Here is a 22062-nt window from a genome sequence, read left to right as displayed (position 1 = left end):
GTCTCTTCTGTGAGGGCACTCACCCCCTTCACAGGGGCTCTGCTCTCACCACCGGACCATCTCCCAGAGGCCCACCTCCTGACACCACTCCCTTGGGGGTTAGGATTCAGCATAGGAACTGGAGGAGGGGCCCACTCAGGCCGCAGCCCTGGGCAAGTGCTAAGCAGAGACGACAAGGGCCATCTGTCCAGCCGGGGCGGATGGAAGGGTGGGGACCCAGCTCGGTGTCAGGAGCCCCCACGGCCCCCCACGAGGCCTGGGGCTCCTCGTAGCCAGAAAGCTGCGGCTTCTGCTTCCAGGCAAGACCCCACACACTTCCCTGAGGGTGGGCAAGAAGTAAGGAGGCTGGCAAGCGCTTTCGGCGGCCCCCACCCCTTTCCAGAGTGTGGGCGCCTCCCCACTGCGAGTGTCTGCTGCCCAGAGCAGGGAGGAGGGAGAGAGAAAGAGGGAGGGGGCCGAAGACGGAAGGGAAAGAAAAGGAAAGGAGGGGCCAGCCCTGTGGCACAGCAGTTAAGTTGGCATGTTCCACTCTGGAGGCCCGGGGTTCGCCGGTTCGGATCCCGGGTGCGGACATGGCACCGCTTGTCAAGCCATGCTGTGGCAGCCGTCCCACATATACAGCAGAGGAAGATGGGCACGGATGTTAGCTCAGGGCCAGTCTTCCTCAGCAAAAAGAGGAGGATTGGAAGCAGATGTTAGCTCAGGGCTAATCTTCCTCAAAAAAATTTAAAAAAGGAAAGGAGACAGGACATGGAGCGAGACAGAGGAGACAGAGATGAGGAAGGGAGAGCAGAGCCCCCCTCGGAGTGTCCGTGTCCTGTGAGCCCTTCAACACGACTCATGAATTGTCACAACCACGTCCGACACAGGAGCCACCGTCCCGGCCGCCCACTTAGGATCAAGACCAGGCCTTTGACCTGGACCCCAGAAGCATCCCGTCGCCACCTCCAGCTCCCTCCTTTCCTCAAGGACATTAGTTAATCGATCGCCCTTTTGTTAAAGTCATTACGGCCCGTCCCGACACCTTCAGCTCAACGACTTGTGGTCCGTCTCTGTGCCCCACGCCCCACCTTCGGCAGCCAGGTTTTTTTTTAATAAACTTTCTTGGGGCGAATAGTTTTAATTTCACAGACTGGATTATTTTAAGCGAGTCCCTGACCTCCTCTGTAAACACTTCGGCGTGAGTCTCTACGAGATCAGGGCTCTTTTGAAAAACCGTAACCACGAAACCACGAGGTGCCGGAAAAAAAGAGAGAACCATTTCTGAGTTTCATCCACTGTCGTCCGGTCTGGGTTTACGTTTTCCCGACGCGCTCATAAACATTCTTGAAAGAAGCTGGCTGGTTCGGAATAGGTCGCTGTGGCTCCAGCACCTGGCACGCAGCTCGTTTGGCACACAGTAGGTACTCCATAAATACTCGCTGGGGGAACAAAGAAGAGTAAAGAATGATAAAAACACTGTATCACATTTTCGGAGTACTTCTCAAGCTCTAATCCTGACGGCCGTGCAGAGAGGTAACACCTTCTGTGGCCTGCATTTTACAGAGGACACAACAGAGGCACAGAGAGGTGAAGCAACTTGCCCGAGGCCACACAGCGAGGGGGGTGACGCCTGAATGAACAGGCGAGGAGAGCGTGGGGAACTAGCTCACGGGGCCAGGTGTGCACTTGACCTCACAGCAGCCTTCAGTCTGAGGGTGAGACACTGGGCCACACACGCCAGCAGGCTGAGCTGGGCCGGCCTCAGCCACTCCCAGAGGCGCCCCAGCAGCGTGCAGACGGCCGAGCACACGGCACAGTCTCCAGGGCTGGGGTTCTTCCCCTCCCCGCAGTCACCCACGTGGGCGCCCCCGGCCGCATCTGGGCCCTGCGGAGGAACTCGTGGCCTGCTCTCCCTCCTCCGGGCCCCAGAGGGAGGAGCAGAGGGACATCAGGCCACCCCGTCCCTGTTCAGTCACGCACAAGTATTTATTGATCGGTACTAGGCACCAGCCACAGGCACGGGAAGGCAGGCGCTTCCCACGGTGCAGGAGACGTGATGGCCACGACCGAGTTTGAATCCGGTGGGGAGAAGACAGGCCTTAGGGGGGACCCCCAAATGCGTTTATAACCATCAAACTGGGGAAAGGACACAGGGCAGGATGTGGAGGCTCTAGTGCATCTGGGTGGGGCAGTCACGGAGGGCTTCCCGGAGGAGGTGAGGCGGAGGCGGAGGAACGTACACTCCTGAAGTGAGCGGCTGAGTCCTCTTACGATTTATTTGCAACAACTCTAATTAGTAAAGTCCTACTAACAGTAATAATTCGGAAGGATGATCCCGTGGCTAACGACGGTGGGATGACGTTGTTCTGGATTTTTACAGACGGCATCTCCTTTCATCGTTACAACAACCCAACGGGTAGCGACTGTTCTAAACCCCATTTGATGGGTGAGGGGACTGAGGCTCAGGGAGGGGCAGGAACCGCCAAGCCTCAGCACTGGGTGTGAGCCCGTGTGAACCGGGCCGCCGGGCTCGCGGGATGCAGGCGCTGCCTGCGGCCTTTCCTCGCAGCTGAGAGGACCTGCATCCTGCTCGGCGGCTCCCCGGACCCGGCCTGGGGCTCCTGCCATCCTTCGAGGTCTTCTCCCTTCTCTGACCTTGCACCCTCGTCTGCCACAAGGGGTCGGGGATGGGACGGGCCTTCGGAGCCACCGGCCCTGCACGACCGGCCTGCCGGGCACAGGCTCTCCAGCCAGAGGACCCGAGTTTGATGCTGGCTCCGAGGTACCCTAGCTGTGTGACCCAAGGCAGGCTCTGCAACTTCTCTGAGCCACTGCCTGTGTCCCTGGAAAGGGGAGGTGACAGGAGGACCGACCATGGGCATTCCAGACAGAAGAAACAATGAGTGACTGAATGAGTGAGTAAACAGGCGTTCTGACAGCAATCATGGTGGAGTAGGTGGGAAGGAGAGAGAGACGCAAAAGAAACCACAGGAAATTCAACCAAGGCTTTTTAAGAGACTGATGCTCAAGTCAAGTCCTTTTTTTTTTTTTTGTGCTGAGGAAGATTCGCCGTGAGCTAACATCCATGCCAGTCTTCCTCTGTTTTCTAGCATGTGGGCCGCCAGTAATGTAGCTCCTCGCTTGGCAACTGAACCTGGGCCACCAAAGCAGAGGGCGCTGAACTTCACCCCTGGGCCACCAGAGCCGGCCCGCAATCAAGTCTTAATACATGAGCCAGGCGGAGAGGGAGAGAGAGCATTCCAGGCAGAGGACACTGCGCGGCTAAGGCCGGGGGGTTGACAGCTGGAGCTCGGCATTGCTGGCGCGTGGGAGGGAGGTGGGTGGAGAGAAGAAAGGCCACTGGTAAGTCAGGGACGTGCCCCCGGGTCCCGGAGGAAGCGTTTGGACGCTGCCCTACGTGATGAGGAGTCTGAGAAGGTTTTGAGCAGCACGGTGGGGTCAGATCGGACCAGGCCTGGCTGCAGGGTCCCCAGCCGCCAACCCGCACCCCTTCGTGGCCTCCAAGAGCGGGACTGGAGCCCAAACACATAACCCGCCACCAAAGGCTGAATCTTTTGTTACTTGTAAACAATGCTGGTTCCAGAAGCCCTTCCCACGCGCCCGCCGCGGCCCAGAAGCCACAGCTGGAGTACTTGCTTCTGCCCGCCTGGGGGTCAGCCTTGAGTACACACTATCTCTGAAAATGTGACACCCGCCATTGTGTTCCCTGTAGGGCTGTGGTTGAGGACAGTGCTGTTGGCTCCAGCACGTCCCTGTGGCCCCTGGATAAGGGCCTGTCAGAGAAAAGCCTTGAGTTCTTCAGGACCAGGAAAGCCAGACTTCCCTCGAGCTCTTATTTGTTTCAACTTTGGAATGGTAAGAATCTTGAAATTCATTGTTTCCCTTTTTGCTCTGGCCACTAGGAAGCTCAGACCAAACATACATCCCAGTCTAGAAGCAGTACTGTGCTTTAACGTGGGTGTTGTTTTATTTCCCTTCCCTTCTGTTATTTTTTTAATCACAGTTTCCTCGTTTAAAAAAAAATCCCCTCGTATCTTTATTAGTTACTTCTAACCCATTTTGGCAAGAGGCCGAGTTGCAAATATACACACGGAAAAATAATATCATTAGACCAGGGATTCTCGCCTTGGTGCTATTGATACTTAGGGCTGCAGCATTCATTGTTGGGGGAAGGAGCTGTCCTGTGCATTGCAGGATGTTTAGCAACATCCCTGGTCTCTACCCACCAGATGCCACCAGCAAACCCCCCTCATGACAATCAAAGATGTCTGTTGCCAAATGTCCCCAGGGGCACACTTGATTAGGACTCTCTGCTCTGGCTCGAGCCCCTTGAAGGCAGGAGGAGGGAGGTCCCTGATGTAACCAGGGCCTAGTTTGGGGCTGGAACTTGGCAGAGGGAGAGTGGCTGGTGGGAGAGAGGAACAAACGCGTGCCCCCCTCCCGCATCACCCCTCTCCAGGCATCCAGCCCATGAGCTCTTGCCCCCTCAAGCCTCACAGAAGCCCCGTGGGGTCAGCATTAAATCCTCGCTTCCCAGATAAAGGCGCTGGGGTCCAGAGAGGCTGAGCGAGTGGCCCCAGATCACACAGCAAGTGGGCAACAGGGCGAAGGACGCAGTGGCCGAGAGGAACAGGGAGTGGTCTCTGTTAGAAAAGGATGGAAGCTGGGTCCTGTGGAGTGAGTCGGGCAGGGGGGACCCCAGGGAAGGAAGTCCCGGCCTGAGAAAGGCCGTCGGTGGGCGTGTGACCCTCAGCCTGGGGGACTCCCACGAGAACTGAAAATGAGGACAGGAACGTTCACAGCAGCATGATGGACAGTAACCGGCAGGGAACAACCCGGATGCCCCTCAGCAGATGAACGGATGGACAAAACGTGGTCTGTCCACACCATGGAATATTCTCATCATAAAAGGAGTGAAGTCTGACACGGCGTGGGGACCAGCCTGGAGGACGCGATGCTCAGGGAAAGAGGCCCGACACGGAGGCCACACTTTGTCCGATTCCATTGACCAGAAACGCCCAGAACAGGCGCATCCGCAGGGACAGAAAGGAGAGGAGCGGCCGCTCGGGGGCTGGGCGGGGTGGGGGGTAATAAGGGAAACGCACAGGGTGTCTTCTCAAGACAATGACCATGGTCTAAAGTGGACGGTGGTGATGGCCGCACGACTCCGTCTGCTAAGAGCCATTGATGGGACGGTGCCCTTCAAACGGGGACCGTATGGTGTGCGATGACATCTCAACAAAGCTGTTTAAAAAGAAAAAGCTGGGGGTGGGGGTACTCCAAGGCAGAGGAGCAGGCTCTCCCCCGCTTCTCCCTCTCACTGCAGAAGCCTCGAGAACGCCCGTCCCGGGGACGCGGCGAGTCCGTGAAATCTGAAAAGACGGCGCAGCCTTGTGAGGCCTGGGGAGGAGACAAAAGCCTTCACTGCTGTCCGAGCTCCAGATCCTGAAGTCACACCCGCCCTCTTTCCCCAGGCCCCAAGTGACCCCGGCGATCGGCAGAGGGGCCCTCGCGGCCACCACCGTCTGGGGCCCTCGAATCCATGGCCCCTCTGCTCCTGGTGGCTTTCGGGGGGAGGCCCAGGAAAGGCAGAGAAGTTGGCGCTGACCCTGCAAAATAGTGCAGCCCGGGTGGGCTGGGGTGGCGGGGGGACCCCACAAAGAAGCGAGTGTGCGAGGGGTTTGTCTGCGCACAATGGCCCCTCAGAAGCCCGTCCCCGGGGAACACAGAGGCACTCTCTCGACGTGGCCTAAGAAAGAAATGTCTGTGTTCTTGCAGGGCCTGCCCCCTCGGGCGCCAGGCCAAGAATGTGCGGCCCAGGATCTATTACGTTTCTAAAATGATGCCTGGGTTCAGGCCTTGAGCAGAGGGAGAAGCGGGAGAGGATGTGGCGGGCGGGCAGGAAATCTTTAATCCGGCCCCTTGCACCCCAGCCTGCACGCCAGGCAGCGGGAGCGGAGCGCCCCTCCAGCAGATGCCAGGTCGGCCCTGAGCCTCAAAAGCCCTTCTGTGCAAAGCCTGGGCACTCAGCTGCTTTTCAACATCGCTTCAGTGCCTTCCCTGATTGCTTGAGTTTTCCTTGGATCAAGGGAGTTGGGGGCGGGGGGGAGGGGCGGGGATTGGGATGGTGTCCTTGGGCAGCCCAGTTTGAGGAGCAAACAAGAGAAAGAAAATTCCTGCTGGTCAAAATCTAGAAGTGGGAGCACAGTTGCTGTATAGGGTTGTGCACTGCACAACTGCAAAGGGTGGTCTTCTCAAATACAGAGTCGTACTGTGGGCAACCTATACAACCCTTCGAGGTGGCCCATAATGTATCAGAAGGAAGACCAGCTGGCTCCTGCGGCCAGGGCCTCACTCTTGGGTGGAGCTGGGCAGGTGTGAATCAGTGGCGGCCAGGGTGTATGTGGGGGATAGATCAAGACCTCAACAGGAATGTCAATCCTGTTTGAAATATTTAGACACCCCCGCCACGAGAGAGGAAGGAAAAGTCAAGGGAGTAGAACCTCCAAATCTGGAGGTTGCCAGAAAAAAACAGAGGACGCCCAGTGAAATTTGAATGTCAGATGAACAATGAATCATTTCTTAGCATAAGTATGTCCCCAATATTATGCGGGATATACTTATGCTAAAAAAGTATCTGTTGTTTATCTGACATTCAAATCGAACGAGGCGTTCTCCATTTTTATTCCCTAAACCCAGCCTCCTTCCCCACAGAGGACAACCCTGTAAAGCTCTGTGCCACCCACCAGGGCCTGGAAATAGCTGGTGAACCAGCCACAAAGCAGGAGCAAGTTCCCCGGAGCCGGGCTGTGGGCGGGATATGAGTGTGACTGTCTCGTATCCACACACACAGATGTCACCCCCGCGGCCTCCTGCCTCCCCTGGGGCTCAGAAATTGCCACCTGGCCTGGCCACGAGGTTCGTCTGAGCGTGGGTGCCCGCATGGCCGCGGGGCCGTGGGGAGGATGGAGAAAGCCAGCCTCGGAGCCTGGGGACCTCAGGACCCTGCCCACGGCCCCCCGAAACTGGAGGAGGGAACCCTGCGCAAGGCCTGCCCAGCCCAGGTTTTACCACGGGGCCTCTCCAGGAAGCCAGACCAGGTGGTTTCCAGGCCAGGGACACTGGGAGCCATGGTGGCCTCAGGCTCCAGTGTCCTCTCAGTCATCCGAGACGGGGTCAGCCAGCGGGGTGGGCGGTCCTGGGCTTCCTGGAAGGCAGGTAGAGAACGAAGAAGGAAGGGCCTTAGGTAGCTGCCGCGCCGTTTCCATGGGAGTGGCTGGCTGACCTCTTGTGGGGCCACCTGTGGCTGGAGCCAACTGCGTGTGGCTGGTGGGCAGGGGAGCAGGACACTCAGGCACAGGGAAGCGGGACAGAACGTACCTCAGGGCCTGGACCTGCCTCACTCCCCAGCCCGGCTCCCCACTTCTCTGCTCATCCGGCCCCGGGAAGGGGGGGGGGAGGGGTGGAGGAGGGACCGAAGGGACGTGCCTAGGCGATGAGTCAGCTCTGGGGGAACAGCCCCCCCACCAGAGCGGAGGGATGGGCCCCATCTCAGCCGCCCTGTGGCTCCCAGAGACTCGTGGGCCCCTCCCCAGCACCCCGGCGTCCTGTCCCTGGAGATGCACAGCGGCCCTTGTCCCTGCAGAAGCTGTCCCTTGTGGGGGCATCACCGGGGCCTGAGATGCCCCCTTCCCACGAGACGGCCAGCCCATCCGCTTCCTGACTCGAGTTTTTGTTTCCTCTTCGGATCCCCGTGGGTGGAGAGGACAAAGGACGCTCACGGAGCCAAAGAGACCAGAGCTGCGTCCCCTGGGGGGACGTGCAATGCGGCCAGCCATCAGGTCCCCGGCCATCACGTCCCCGGGGCTGCTTTCTCCTAATTATCTAGGTAATTCGGGGTGGCAGACCCTGTTCTGCCTGTTTAGACCTGCCCCACCGCCAAGGCATCAGTAATTCACATTCTCCTCTGGGACGGCCAAGTCCTGGAGGGCAGGGACCCTGCTGCCTCAGCCTGGGCTCCTGGGAGAGCCCCAGAGGGAGGAGGCAGTCAGGGAAGGCTTCCAGGAGGAAGCAGCTCTGGAGGAAGCCGGGGTTGACTGAGGGAGGGGCGGGAAGGGCGTTGTCACGGGGAGACAGCGAGATGGAAGGGGTGCGGTGTGTGTGTGTGTGTGTGTGCGCGCGCTCGCGGGCTCAGCAGGCAGGGAGGCCCTGGGCAGGTAGCTGGGAAGACGGGGTGGCTAGAGAAAAGGCCGACCAGAAGGAGCGTCCTGGACTCGGGACCTGGAATCGAGAGCCGGCCTCGCCCTGCCACATGCTGCCCGTGACTCTGGGCCAAGCCACGTCACTCCCTGCGCCTCGGTTTCCTCAACTCTAAGATGGGGACAAAGATGGAGGTGGATGTCGCTGCTCGGCGGGGTCTGGGCCGGGCCCTGGGACTCGCACGCTTACCCGCCTCCCAGCACACCTCGCGCCTTCCCACGCCACCACCAGGAGGCAGGAGGCGCTGCCCTCCCCACGGCACAGACGGGGCTGCTGAGGCTCACGCAGGTCCCGGGGCGAGCAGGGCTGGAACCCGGTCCAGTGGCACGAGGCCCCGCTTCTCGCGGGTGATGCTCCTCGGGACGCAGATGCAGTGGTCCCCCTCTGTCCCTTCTCCTCCCTCTGGCTGCCACGACACATTAGCACAGGCCGGGCGGCTTCAGGAAACCAGCACTGTGTTCCCTCACGGCTCTTGAGAGCAGAAGTTCAGAATGAAGGCACTGGTGGGGCTGGCTCCCTTGGGAGACTCAGGGGAGAATCTGTTCCACGCCCCTCTGTCAGCTTCCGGGGGCTTTGGGCTGATGGGGTTTGGGACACCCTACCCCGAAATACTGCACCTTGGCATGTGGAACGCCTCAAGCTGCTCCCTTTGTCTTGTCAATTCTTCACAAATTTTATTGTATTTTATTTTATTTGGAGAGGAAGATTGGCCCTGAGCTAACATCCGTGCCAATCTTCCTCTATTTTGTATGTGGGTCACCACCTCAGCGTGGCTGACAGTGGCTTAGGTCCACACCTGGGAACAAAACCCAGGCCACCAAAGCGGAGTACGCCGAACTTAACCACTAGGCCGCAGGACTGGCCCCAATTTATTATTTTCTTAATTGCAGTAAAATTCACATCACATAAAATTCACCATTTGAAAGTGAACGATTCAGTGGCATTTAGTCCGTTCACAATGTTGTGCAAACATCACCTCTGTTTAGTTGCAAGATATTCCGTCACCCCAGAGGGAGACCCGTGCCCCTCAGCTGGCCCTCCCCTCCCCCCGGCCCCCGGCCGCCACGGATCTGCCTTCCGCGTCTGTGGCTTCGCCGATTCTGGCCATTTCCTGTGAGTGGAGTCCCACAGCATTTGTCCTTCTGGGTCTGGCTCCCTTCGCTCAGCATGGGGTCCATCCCCGTGGTCTCATATACAAGACATTCGCTCCTGTCTGTGGCTGAGTGCTGTGTGTCCCGTGGGTGGACCACATGTTCTGCCTCCACTGGTCGCGGGTGCACGCCGGGCTGTTTCCACCTTTGGCTCTGTGAGCGCCTTATTTTCAGGTGTGTCTGCTAGAGAACCGCCAAGTGCCTCTGTGCACGCACCACGCTTCAGTCGGATCAGCGCAACCCCGGACGGCAGCGGGGAGGTCAGTGGCCTCTCTGCTCCAAGATCCCGGGGAGGCCTGCCAGGTGGGGCCGGGCACACGCCCACTGGAGCCCGGTCTGTGCGCTTCACTCACAGCTGTTCCTCCAGCACCCAGGGCAGGGCACCCAGGGCAGGGCGCCCAGCACAGAGCACCCAGTTCAGGGTACTGAGTGCAGAGTACCCATCTAAGGGCACCCAGCTCAGGGTACCCAGTTCAGAGTATCCAGCTCAGGGCACCAAGCCGAGCTGCACTCAGCACCGAGCACCCAGCACAGAGCACCTATCTCAGGGCACCCAGCTCAGACTACTCAGCGCAGTGCACCCAACTCAGGGCACCCAGCACAGAGTACCTATCTCAGGACACCCAGCACAAGTACCTATCTCAGGGCACCCAGCACAGGGCACCCAGCTCAGACTACCCAGCACAGATCACCCAGCTCAGCCCCTAGCTGATGGATGCTTGGCAAACACATACACTGGAAAAGGGAAGGAAGGAAGGGAGGGAGGGAGGAAGGCAGGCAGGCACACAGTGTGGTCTGGGGAAAGGGAGGCAGGAAAACCCACGGGGACAGGACAGTGGGGCAGGAGAGCAGGGGGCCCCAGAAGGAGAAGCGAATCCTGGACCCCGTGCCCTGCGGTCTGAGTGGTCCAGGTGGCAACTCAGCAAAAAGTGAAGCTGTGTGTGTTTGTGTGTGCGTGTGTGTGCATGTGTGTTAACGGAAACAAACACTTGGCCTTTGCCTCGGGTTCCTGGCGCAGGGCCCCCGACACCCTCGGAATTTCCTGAGCGGCCAGAGTGGGTTTGGTGGGCAGATGTGATGACTCAGGGTCGGGGTGGAGGAACAGAGACACCCTCAGGATGGGGGCTGATCACGGAAAACCCACCTCGTGCTTTGGGGTGAGACCTTGAGCGCCCCCTCTCCACCCCCGAGCTCAGGGAGGGCGAGGGGCCCGAGAGCGAGCGCCACCACCTGTGGCTAAGGATGGCCGATCACGCCTCCGGGCAAGAAACTGCGACACAAATCCCCAAATGACGGGGATCGCGGCTTCCAGCTTGGCCAACACACCACGTGCCACAAGGGTAGCACGCCCCAACTCCAGGGGACAGAGCCCCCCGTGTTCGGGACCCTTCTAGACGCTGCCCTACGTCCCTCACCACCCGGCTGTTCACCTGGATCTTTTCTGAGAAACTGTAGGAGTGAGGATGGCACTTCTCCCGGGTCTCTGAGTCCTTCTAGCAAATCATCGAAGCTGAAGTCGGGTGTGGGACCCCCGAATTTGTGGCCGGCCGGGCAGAAGCACAGGCAGCCTGGGGACCCCTTCATGGCTGGTGGCTGAAGTCGGGGACAGTCTCGTGGGACGGAGCCCTCGACCCGTGGGGTCTGCGCCAACTCCGTGAGTCAGACCTGAACTGAACTGTGGACACCAGGGGGGTGGGAGGCTCAGCGAGTGGGGTCGCTGGGCTCCTCCGGGCTTTCGTCACGGGGGACGGGCTGACAGCAGGATGCTTTTCTTCCTGGCGATAGATCCAGGGGATGGCCTTGCTTCCGAGGGGTGGGGTGTTTCTGGGGGGCTACACGGGGCTGTCGCAAGGAGAGCTGAGAGGATGCAGGCTGAGAGCCCGGCCCCCCAGTGGGGTCAGAGGAGGAAGCCCCCCGTGGTGTTAGCAGGTAACAGGCAGCACCTCAAGGCCCCTGAATGTCCCGTGAACGGGTGGGCACTTGACTCTGTGGGCGAGAGGCTGCCAGCTCAGCCCCTTTCAGGGGCCAGACCAGCAACAGAAACGGGCAAAGCGAGCAGCGTGTAGCTATAACCCATGGCCTCCTCAGCCAATAGTTACCTTCCCCGCTTTTGAAGGCGACAGGGGCAAAGCTGGACATTTCCGTTCCGTAAGAAAATCGGTAGCACAAGGATGACAACATGAGCATGAATCCACAGCCTTCTGTCGGGGAGACAGACAACAGGGAGTGGTGGGGTCTGTGGCAAAGTGGAGCAAGGCCGCATCTCAAGGGCATCTCTGGCAGCTGCCCTTCCAGGACGTGGCAACAGCGTGTCCAGCAACTCGCCATCTGTGAGTTTCTACAGGAGGTCTTTCTGTTGGGCAAACTGGCAGGGCCGAGGCATTAATACCCCAGATGCAGCTCCACCAACGCCAGACAGAAGCTGGAGGGAGACACCCAGCTCTCTCGCACACAGGGCGTGTTCTGCGTGAGTCTGGTGCGCGGGTCCCTTCCCTTCCCGGCCTCTCTTCCCATCCCCCACGGGTGCTTCCTGGATCCCCCCGCCTCCTAAATGACTGGCCACGAGATGCGGGTCCCAGAGCCTGCTTCTGGGGGCCCCAACCAAAGAGAAGGGACCAGTGGCACCTGGTTTTTGCCGGGTGGGCAGGCAGGCCCAGCATTGCGAGACCTTCCAGTTTTTGCAAAGAAACCAGCATCCATGGTTTCCTGTGAAACCTTCAGAGGTTGCATGGCCAGCTCCAACTAAACACAGCAAAGCAAAATAAAACGGAACACCACCAACCACGTCTGTGGGCGCTTTGGGCCTCGGCCCGCCTGCAGCGCAAAGCTGCAGGGGGCGCGCAGGAGGGGCTCCAGCAACCCACCGCGGCGGCCTGGGTGGGGACTGCGAGCAAGGCCCCAGGGGGGCCATGCAGCCTGGCCTGTTTAGGGGACCCAGCTGGAAGCATCTGGAAGGCTCAGCTCGGGCGGCCGTGGCCCCAGAGTAAACAAGCAACAGGATCCTTTTGCCAACACGCAGACCCCGAGCCGTGGTGACCCCTGGGCTCCAGGAGGGAGACCCCCGAGGACCCCTCCAGCGCGACAGCCGAGCTCAGGCCGGAGCCCCCAGGAGGAGGCAGCCCACAAGAGCCGGGTCCAGACTCCACACTCGGGAACTCCTGTTAATTCTGTGCAGATGGAGCAAACGCTTTACAGATTCCAGCCCCCACCCCGCCCCCTGCTCTCCTCTTGCAGGGGAACCAAAAAGGGCGTCTCGGGATTGTCTTGGCACCATTTCCCGTGGTTATTTAAAGCTTTTCTGCCGCCTTTTCAGGATTTAAATTAAGAATACGGGTGTCAAGAGTACAGGCGGATGATGTCAAATTTTCAGTGTGTGCTGGTCTACAGGCAGCCAAACCCGTCCAGGCCTGTTCGAAATCATTTAATACATTTCGTAGATTTTAAGCTGGGACTATTTTCGCTCGGGGGTGGGGGAGGAGAATGGAAACTCCTGAGAGCTGACCTTTCATGTGCCCCCCCAGAAGCCACATATTTCATATACTGTTAGCTCATTTAATCCTCATCATGACCCAAATAGCTATAAAGCTTTGTCTCCTTAAGATATCTTTTTAGAAACCTACATCAAAGGGAATTTGTTGGCTTACATAACTGGAAAGTCTGTGGTGAGGACTTCAGGCATGGCTGGATCCAGGAGCTCAAATGCTGTCATCAGGAATCTCTCTTTATTCCTCTCTCGGCTCTGCTCTGCTCTGTGACTGTTTCACCCTCGGGCAGGCCCTTCTCTTACAGTGGCAAAGACAGTCCCCAGTAGAAGCTCCAGGCTTCCAAACAGTCAAGCAACCCCAATTGAAAAAGAACAGCTCTTTCCCAGAGGTGTCGGCAGAAGTCCCGTGCCTGAGTTCCACGGGCCCAGCTTGGGTCAGGTGCCATCATCGGACCGATCGCTCTGGTTAGGGTGATAGACTTTTCTGATCACACGCCCACCCCTGGAGGAGGAGAGGGTCAGCCCCACTAAAATACCGGTGGCGACGGGGAGTCACTGTCCCCAGAAAGGGTGCTGGACACTGGGCGCTCAAAAGTAACAGACGCCTGCCCCAGCGAGGCGTGTGAGAAGAAGAGAGGAACCCCGTGACATCAGCAGGGCTGTCGCGACCGTGGTGCAGGTTGCGCACTGCACATCTCTAGGGGGCTCCAGTTACATCCCCTGCCGTCGTACATTTACTTCCACGTGCATCGTAACAGATTTCCAACAATGGCAGTTAAGCGTCTTATGATCGAAAAAATTAATTGAAAACCGTGGCCACAGTAGGTGGCAGCTGCTTCCTCTCTCCCAGAAGCTGGGCCACCCGTGACCTGCTGTGACCACAGAATGCAGTGGGAGGGGCGCTGCAGGGGCCGAGCTGGGCCGCGGGAGGCCGGGTCGCCACTGTCCCCTCTCGGAAGGCTGTCCAGGCCAGCACGGCAGGAGGCGCACGGACCATGCGTGAGACCTGGGGGTGGAAGGGGGGGACTCCCCGGGGGTCAATGGGTCAGAGGTGATGACAGTGTCCCCGGGGATAACCCCCTAAATAAACTGCCTGCACCCACATCCTCGCCTCCGAGGCTGCTTCTGGGGGAACCGAGGCTGAGACAGGCTTCTCAGGAGACCCCGAGTGCCCCTGTGCTGTGGGCTGAAGGAACCCAGGGACGGAGCTCTGAGCAGAAAGAGATAAACCTTTTCTTATAATCTTTCATTCATTCATTCAACAAACAGTCAACAGCCTCCGGCTACATGCCAGCACCGGGGATGGAAAGAGCCCAGAACCTGGCATCAGCCCTGAGACATGGGCATGTCACCCGGCCTCTCAGACTTCATTTAATCCCCACAGTAGTCCTATAAGATAAGCAGGCGATGTCATGGTCCCCATTTGTCAGATAAGGAAACAGAGGCACAGAGAGGTTGAGTGACTTGCCCAAGGCCACACAGCTAGGCACTGGCAGAGCCAGGATTGGAACCCAGTCAGATCCTGTGTTCTTAGCCGTTTCCTCAGGAGTTCCGGCATCTGGGCTGACTGAGGAAAGTCCCAGAATTTAGGACTTGCTCCCGCAGATGGTCTGAATCTGTTCCATAATACTTGTAGGAATGATCTTATTCTTTTACTTTTCTGAGTCTGAGGAAATTGGGATCGGAGCCCCCTTGCCAGGGGCCAGGCCTTTGCCACTCAAAAGCCGCCTCCCCAGAGAGTCCCCACAAGCCGCTCCCAGACAGCCTGGCTCCACCCCCTCAGACCCCAGGTGTCCACAGCATCTCTCACCTCTGCTCCCAAAGCTTGCCTTCTCCCAGCCCCACCCCGGGCTCTGGGGGCTGAGTCATCACCTGACTAAGGCGGGTTGTGGCGATTGCTTCAGAAACCGGCCTGTGACCCTGGCTGGGTCGATGAGACTCAGCCCTAGGACTCTTGCAGAAGCTGTTCCGCAAGAGGAAATCTCCACTCGGCTGGTGCGATAGAAGCCTGGGGCCATGAGGCACCATCTTTGCCAGCAGGTGGAGAGTGTCCACCTGAGAGTGAAGCCAACAGAAAGCAAACCAGGGCTGAGAGATGGAGACAGATCCCGGACAACACTGCCTGAGCCCCTGGATCCAGCCGTGCCTGAAGCTGTAGCGCTCCTGACTTTCCAGCGACACAAAACAATACGTTCTGCTTTGGCATAAGCTAATTCCAGCGGGATTCTGTTATTTGCAGTTGGATGAGCCCTGCCTGAAGGACGAGGCTTTAAACAACCAGGGCCTGTTGATTCTCCAGGGGCCCACGGCAAACACAGCCCTTCAGAACACAAAAACACAGCTGCTCTTTGAAAGAGACGGAGGGAGGGGAAAATACTTTGCATTCTCTTGCGATGAATCAGGAGCCAAAATAAGACCTGGTTCATTTCTCAAGCGGGTTATCCTGCCCAACCGCTATTACTCATCCCAGCCCCGACCAGCCCGAGGTTGGCGTGGCCCTGGCCCAGGGAGCCTGCCGTGCTCAGAGCCTCCCCAGATTTTCCACGCTCGTGTGAAAAGCGTGTGCGTCGTGGCTCCTTCTCCTCCGGCTCATCCTCCTGGGAGCTGGGCTGTCTGGAGCTCCAGGGTCCAGCCAAGTCAACCCCTAACAAAACGCAGGGATGCACAGGGAGCCTCTGGAAACCTCGCCCCTGCAGAGAGGTCCAGAGAAGCTGGCCTGGCCGCTTCTTACTGAGCAGCGGGCTAGCACAGGACCTCAGCATCAAGGAGGGGTCAGCCGGGGATAGATGAGGAAAGGCTTCAAAGGTTGGGCCGAGGAGGTGAGACTCTGGAAGGATGGAGGGCACGCGGGGAGATGCTAAAGGGGGAACTGAGGCACCACCTCCTCTGGGCTGAGGCCCCCTAGAGACAGCCTGAGATGCGATGTGGGTACACGTGGCTTTTGGGGGGGCGGTTCCCAGCAAGAGGGGTGTCATTCCTTCTGGGCTGCAGCGGGGCGGGTCAGGGTGGGAGACGGCCGTCCGCTGGTGGCAGCCGAGGCTCCCAGCAGCCGGGTTAAGAGGGTCAGGGCGGCCCCTCTTTCCTCCTGGGGACCACACACCGGCCTCGGGGGGGCAGGGCCTCGGCGACGGGTCCGGCGGCGGCTGGCGGGGGGGCTCAGGGCCGGACGCCGGGACTCCGGCTTCGCCTCCTGCTCGGGGTGCGGCCGCCCCACCCGGAGCTGCGGGGTTGCGCGGCGTGCAAGACCATATGCAGGGGACACGCGACAGTGCGCTCACGCTCCTCCCTCCGGAGCCGGCTGCGTGGGAGGCGCCCCCAAGAGTCTCGGTTTGGCACCCACCTCCCGCTGCCCCGGGCCGGGGGCCGTGAGGAAGTGTGGGTGTCAGTCACCAGCTGTGGGCGGGGCTTCTGGAGCCTTCCCGGCACCCGCAGCCACGGACGACCCTCCACGGGCGCAGGCGCTCCCAGACCCCTGGCCTCTGAGGACAGTCCTGGCTCCCCAAATCCCCTCGCACTCTGAGTCCCTCTGGATGAAAACCTACCTCGATGGGCGTGAGATTCAGGTCTGGAGCACAAAGAGGGGTGACTCGTCAGAGATGCAGGAAGCCCACTCCTGGCCTTGAACCAGAATTGCTTCAAACCCTCCAATCACCCCTAGGGCCCCGAGGACAAGCCCCACCTTCTCGCAGGCCATGCTCTTCGGGGAGATCTCTTGGGCCTCATTGCTCACGGTGACCCTCCTCCTTGTGCCCTGGCTTCTCAAAACGCTGATGAGTCCCTATTGTTCCACGTGCTCCTGCCCCTGGGCCTTTGCACGTGCTATTCTCTCTGGCTGGAATGCCTTCCCCTACCTCCTCCCTGCCTACTTGTCCTTCTGCTCTGGCCTCTGGCCTCCTCTCACTCCAGGAAGCCTTCCCTGACCCCAGCCCCTCTGGGTGGGACCCTCCTTCCTGTTCCCCACACCCCCCCCCACCTCCCCACTCTGTGCTACCTCTCTCCTTGATCACTTGCCTCCCCAAGAAGACTGAGCGCCCCAGGGGGTGGCCCTGGAGCTTGACTGACTTGCTGTCGGCTGTGCCAGACACTGCAGTTGCTCAAGAAACGGGTGTGGCATGAACGAATGAAAGCCGATGAGCGGGGTGGGCGGCCCCCTCTGCCAGCGGGCTGAGCGGGTCCCACCACTAATTACATCCACTTACACGGCGCCAGGCAGCATGCTACACCAGTGACACGGTCCTCCAAGCTGATTTTGAGCACGGTTTGTGACGGCCAAACATCCAGGGGTATCTTTATTGATGACGTACACCTCCCCATCCAATTAGAATTTGCCGTCGCCTCTGCCTCGAGGATGACAGGTGCCGCCCCCCCAAGTAGCAACAGCTGTGATAACAGGTCGTGGCCGCTCTCGATGTTTCCGGCTCGGCTAGGCACTGGCTGCGTGTTTTTTTTTATATTATTGTCTCTGCTGCACATTTGCAGAAACTGAGGCCTAACGTGGTTAAAGTCGTGGCTCACAGCAGGTGGTGGCACAGGGATGTGGCCCCGGGGGCAGAGATGAGTAGGCGGGCCACAGTGGGCTGAGCGCACAGTAGGGCAGGTGGCTGTGGGGGGTGTGTCGGACTCCTGGGGTTGCTGTCATCACCTGCCACCAACCGGGGGGCTTCAAACAATAGAAATGGACTCCCTCGCAGTTTCTGGGGGCCAGAAGTTTGAGATCAAGGGGTCGGCAGGGTCGCGCTGCCCCGGGAGGCCTCACAGGTCAGTTCTTCTCGCCTCTGCCGGCCTCCAGTGGCTCCTCGTTCCGTGGCTTGTGGCCTCTCGCGGCATCTCTGGGTCTCAGATCTCCCCCACCTTTCTCTGATAAAGACAGCGATCACTGGACACAGGGCCCACCGTCCATCCAGATCCTTAACTTGATGACACCTGCAAAGACCCTCTTTCCAAATGGGGTCACAGTCACAGGCACCGGTGGGTAGGACCTGGACGTATCTTTTGGGGGTCCCCGCTACAGGTGCAGGGAGAGAGCAGAATTAAGCAATCAGCGGCCCCTCCACGGGGGCTAAGAGAGGTGAGAGGATGGCCGGAGCCGGGAGAGGAGGTGAGGGGGGCACAGAGAGGGACAGAGACAGAGAGGGCCCCCAGGCTCCCTTCCCCACTGGAGACCTCACTTACAGAGTGGGGAGCGGCCAGGGAGGACACAAGGCCCCCCAAGTCCCAGCTCCAGACGGACAGCTCATGGACTCCGGGCCCCCCAGCCTCTCGCAGTCCCACCTGCTCCCCGGGGCCTCGGGCCCACGTCCCGGCGCACGCAGTCCTTGGCCGGACCCAGCCCGGGGGAGGCGTGCAGAGCCAGACCGGGGCTGCTGGCTGGACTCCAGGCCCAGGGAGACGCCCCCCGGGCCCTGCTATCAGTCCTGCAGACGCCACCAGACCTCCTCCCAGAGGACAGAGCCAGCCTCCACGTGGTGACCCCGCTGTGCCCTCAGCCCCGCAGGGTTGGAGTGTCCCATGCGCCTGGCCGCCCCCAAAAGGCCGAATGCCTAGAATGCCACAGGATTTCCACGGTGGCCCTTCTCCCGGCCCCAGGGAAGGAGCAAAGGCTGGCTCTGGGGTGGGGGTGGGAGGGCCCAGGGTACCAAAAAAAAAAGAATGGAAAACATCTCATTGATTACATGTCGAAATGTCAGTATTTTGGATTACATAAAATATATTGTTAAAATTAATTTCTCCCGCTTCTTTTTACTTTTTTTAATGCAGCTACAAGAAAATTACAATGACACTCATGGCTCACATGAATTATCTTTCTGCTGGGGGAGACCGGCGTCAAGGAAGTGCCCGCTGTGAACATTCTCAGAAGGTTACCGAGACGCGTGCGTTCTCCTTGTGCTTCTAAAGTTGCTCCTGTCCCGTCAGCGGCCGGCCCGGCGGGGATGCGCCAGGCAGGGCGTAATTGCTGCCCTCTGCTCACCTCCGGAGGCACACGCTGTTCCCATTTTTCTTGCGATCAGTACCTCTGAGACACACACTTTCGAACTAGCGCTGGAGATATCTGGAAATAAAGTCAAATCTTTGTATATGATGAAAATATTTTGGAAAAGAAATATCCAGTCTTAAATCAACAGAAATAAAATCTAGGTACATCTTGAATAAACAAAACAAAATGTAATTTTGGAAGGGGTGCCTAGGCTGGGCCAGGCTCCCCGGGGGATCGGGGTGTCCCCGCTGGGGCCCCTGCCCGCCTGCCCTTTGAGAGTCATGCGACTTCTGCCCGGGGTTTCCCTCTTTTCAGATGACTCTGCCACAAAAAGATGGGCATTGTGAACACACGAGGCGCCGTGTGACAGTCTCCTGACCCTTCTGCGTGGGCAGCGCCCTCGCCCTGACTGGGGCGGGCACCAGGTCTGCCCCGTCTGCTCCCGGCCACAGAGGAAGGGGACCTGGGAGGACTCTGACCGCAGTGCCACTCGCTCCATCCTCCCGCCCAAGCCTGGCAGGCCGCTCAGTCAGGGCCCGGGACCCTGGCTATTTACCCCGAAGGGAGCCCGGGGCAGCGGGGATTCCTGAGCTCTGGGAGGTGGGGCCAGCTGTCACTATCTTCAGCATCTTACTGGGGGGCATCTCCTGGATCGGGACCCTTTTGCTGTCCACTTCCCCGGGCCTGAACCTTTTTCTTCCTTATTAACATATTTTGAGCATGTTCTGGGCGCTGACACCACACAAACCTTATCTTGTTTCATCCCTACACACCTTCGAGGGAGGAGCTACCATCACTTTCCCTATTTCACAGATAAGGACACTGAAGCACAGAGAGGTTAAGTGACTGGCCCAAAGTCACACAGCTCAGGGCCCGTCTTCTTGACAACCACCCCATGCCGCCTCTGTGAGGAAGGGTCAGAAACCCAGGTACAACAAACGGATCCTGCTCCACCCCAATAAACAAACACAGGGAGTGCCCTGTGCCGCTCGCCAGCTCCTCTACCCAAGAGAGCTGCTCCTTCCCTGGGGCCCCCATCCTGAGGGCACCACTGCCCGTCAGTCACCCAGCCAGACACCCCAAGCCTGACAACCCTTCCTCCTGCCTCAGACCGGTTCTCTCCAACCCCTCCTCTTACTACCATCTGAGTGACCTGTGGCAAGTCACTGGACGTCTCCGTGCCTCAGTTTCCCCATCTGTAAAATGGGGATCGTGATCGGCCTGTCTCATAGAGTCACTATGAGGTTGGAGGAAGTTTTTAATTAAAATACACACACACACGTATTAATATATATCAGGGCTTATCATGGTCCCTGACACAGAGTGAGTGTTCAGCGCTATTTAACTCTCATAATTATCATCCGGTTCCAGAGCCCAGCACGGTGGGCGGGATGCCGGAGGCCCCTCGGCAAACGTCTGGGAGTCCAGGGGTGGTTTCACGAGATCCAGTCACGTCCCTCCCCAGCCAAAGTTCCTGTGATGGCTTCCCCCTGAGCCGAGGGTGAAGCCCCAACTCCTCAGGCTGTCCTAACCCCGAGCCGGTCTCCCTGACCCCCTCCTCCTGCCCCCTAGGCCCCCTCACCCTCCAGTGAGCTCTGACAACACCATTAGCCTCATCCTGCCTCAGGATCTTTGCACATGCTGCTCCCCTGCCCAGAATGTGCTTCCTGCACAGCCGGCTCCTTCTCATGCTCCAGGCCTCAGCCCATGGCAACTCCCCGCGGAGGCCTCCCCGGGTCCCAGCACGCGGCTCTTCTCCCTGGTGGCACGCACCACAATCTGTCGACTTAGATTTGCTTGTGTGTTGACTGCCCCCCGCTGGTATGTCTGCTCCATGAGGGCCAGGACCTCATCAGGTGCTCGCAGCTGGATACCCAGACTCAGCACAGCACTCTGCAGGGACAGCCAGTAGGCGCTCAACAAACGCTTGTGGGGCGACTGAATGCTCCAATCCGTGAATGAGCCAGTGAGCCGATGGGGTCTCGTGCCGATGCTCGTTCTGCAGCCTGGGACACCAAAGCTGAGATGAGGCGACTCCCAGGTCACAGACTTGGTGGGTGGCAGAGCCAGAGCCACCTACATGACCCAGGTCATTGTGATGAAATTTCTATAAGTGCAAAGGGACACAGGTGACGCAGGTGGCGCTCCAGGAGACCTCCTCTTTGATCCGCCACCAGCCCCAGGTGGCAGGCAGCCAAGGCCCCGGGAATCAGGACCCTGCGTCACCGCCACGGGCACCCTGTGCGCTGGGAGGAGGGACTGGCTGCCAGGTCTCTTCGCTCGATGCCGGGATGGGGGGTCACGACGGCCCCTCTGGCAGGTCACCAGGACCCCCACGCGATGGGACATTGCATCCTAACTGCTGAGTCACGGCGAAGGGGTGGACGGCTTTGTTCACGACCGCGGCACCGCGACGTCCGTTCCAAACTCAGTTCCAGCCGTTCGTCCGCTCCACGCAGCTGAGCTGTGCTCAAGTCCGCTCTTTGGCAGACGCTGCCTGGGAGGAAGGGAGCAGGTGAGCCCAGAGAGAGGAGAGGGCTGGTTTGTGGTGGGCGGCCTGGGCTAACGTCCCGAGAGTGGAGGGGGAGAGAACTGAGTCATGACCGCATTGTGCTGGGCCCCCCTTAATCCTCACTTGCCCCCCTGTGAAACGGGTGGAACTGTTTTCTCCGTTTCACAGATGTAGAAACAGAGCTCAGAGAGGTTGAGGGCTTTGCTCAGGGTCACACAGCCGACCAGAATTACTGTGGGGCTGGAACTCCAGAGCGTCACCCGCAGCCTTCCAACTCATCATAAACCATCCTCCGCCACACGCCAAATGCTTAGAACACGTCACTGTCTTTCATTTTTTGCAACAAACTTACGGCCTATGTGCCATTATCAGCCCCCTTTTACAGATGAAGAAACTGAGGCTGGGATAAGGGAGACCACCCACCCAGAGGCTACCATCGGGGGCTGGCAGAGGCAGGATTCGAATCCAGTGCATGGCCAGGGCCCACGCACTTCCCTCTGCGCCCAGCTGCCTCATTCGTCATCTCCAATTGGTCAGGAGGCTCTTGGCTTCCTGCACAGCTGGGCAGGGCCAGGCGAGGCGACCACACCGTGACCTCCCAGCCAAGGGCACGGGGCTGCAGCCCCCTCTGGCCCCCCGGGCCGCCTTCCCTGGTCAACCCGTCCCCAAGTTCAAGCCC

General features: G+C 59.2%; 2 long non-coding RNA genes across 2 annotated transcripts; one reads left to right on the top strand and one right to left on the bottom strand.

The window, feature by feature from the left end:
* Nucleotides 1–332: 332 nt before the first annotated feature.
* On the bottom strand, nucleotides 333–16749 carry LOC139074763 (uncharacterized). The gene is made up of 2 exons (XR_011524504.1): nucleotides 16440–16749; nucleotides 333–1421 (listed from the first exon to the last, which is right to left on the bottom strand). It is a non-coding gene; the product is annotated as an uncharacterized lncRNA (long non-coding RNA).
* LOC139074762 (uncharacterized) lies at nucleotides 15381–18971 on the top strand. The gene is made up of 2 exons (XR_011524503.1): nucleotides 15381–15716; nucleotides 18655–18971. It is a non-coding gene; the product is annotated as an uncharacterized lncRNA (long non-coding RNA).
* The last annotated feature ends 3091 nt before the right edge of the window (nucleotides 18972–22062 follow it).

This window comes from Equus przewalskii, chromosome 12, assembly GCF_037783145.1.
Source record: "Equus przewalskii isolate Varuska chromosome 12, EquPr2, whole genome shotgun sequence".
NCBI classification, from domain to species: domain Eukaryota; kingdom Metazoa; phylum Chordata; class Mammalia; order Perissodactyla; family Equidae; genus Equus; species Equus przewalskii.
This window is presented reverse-complemented; position numbering and strand designations above follow the sequence as displayed.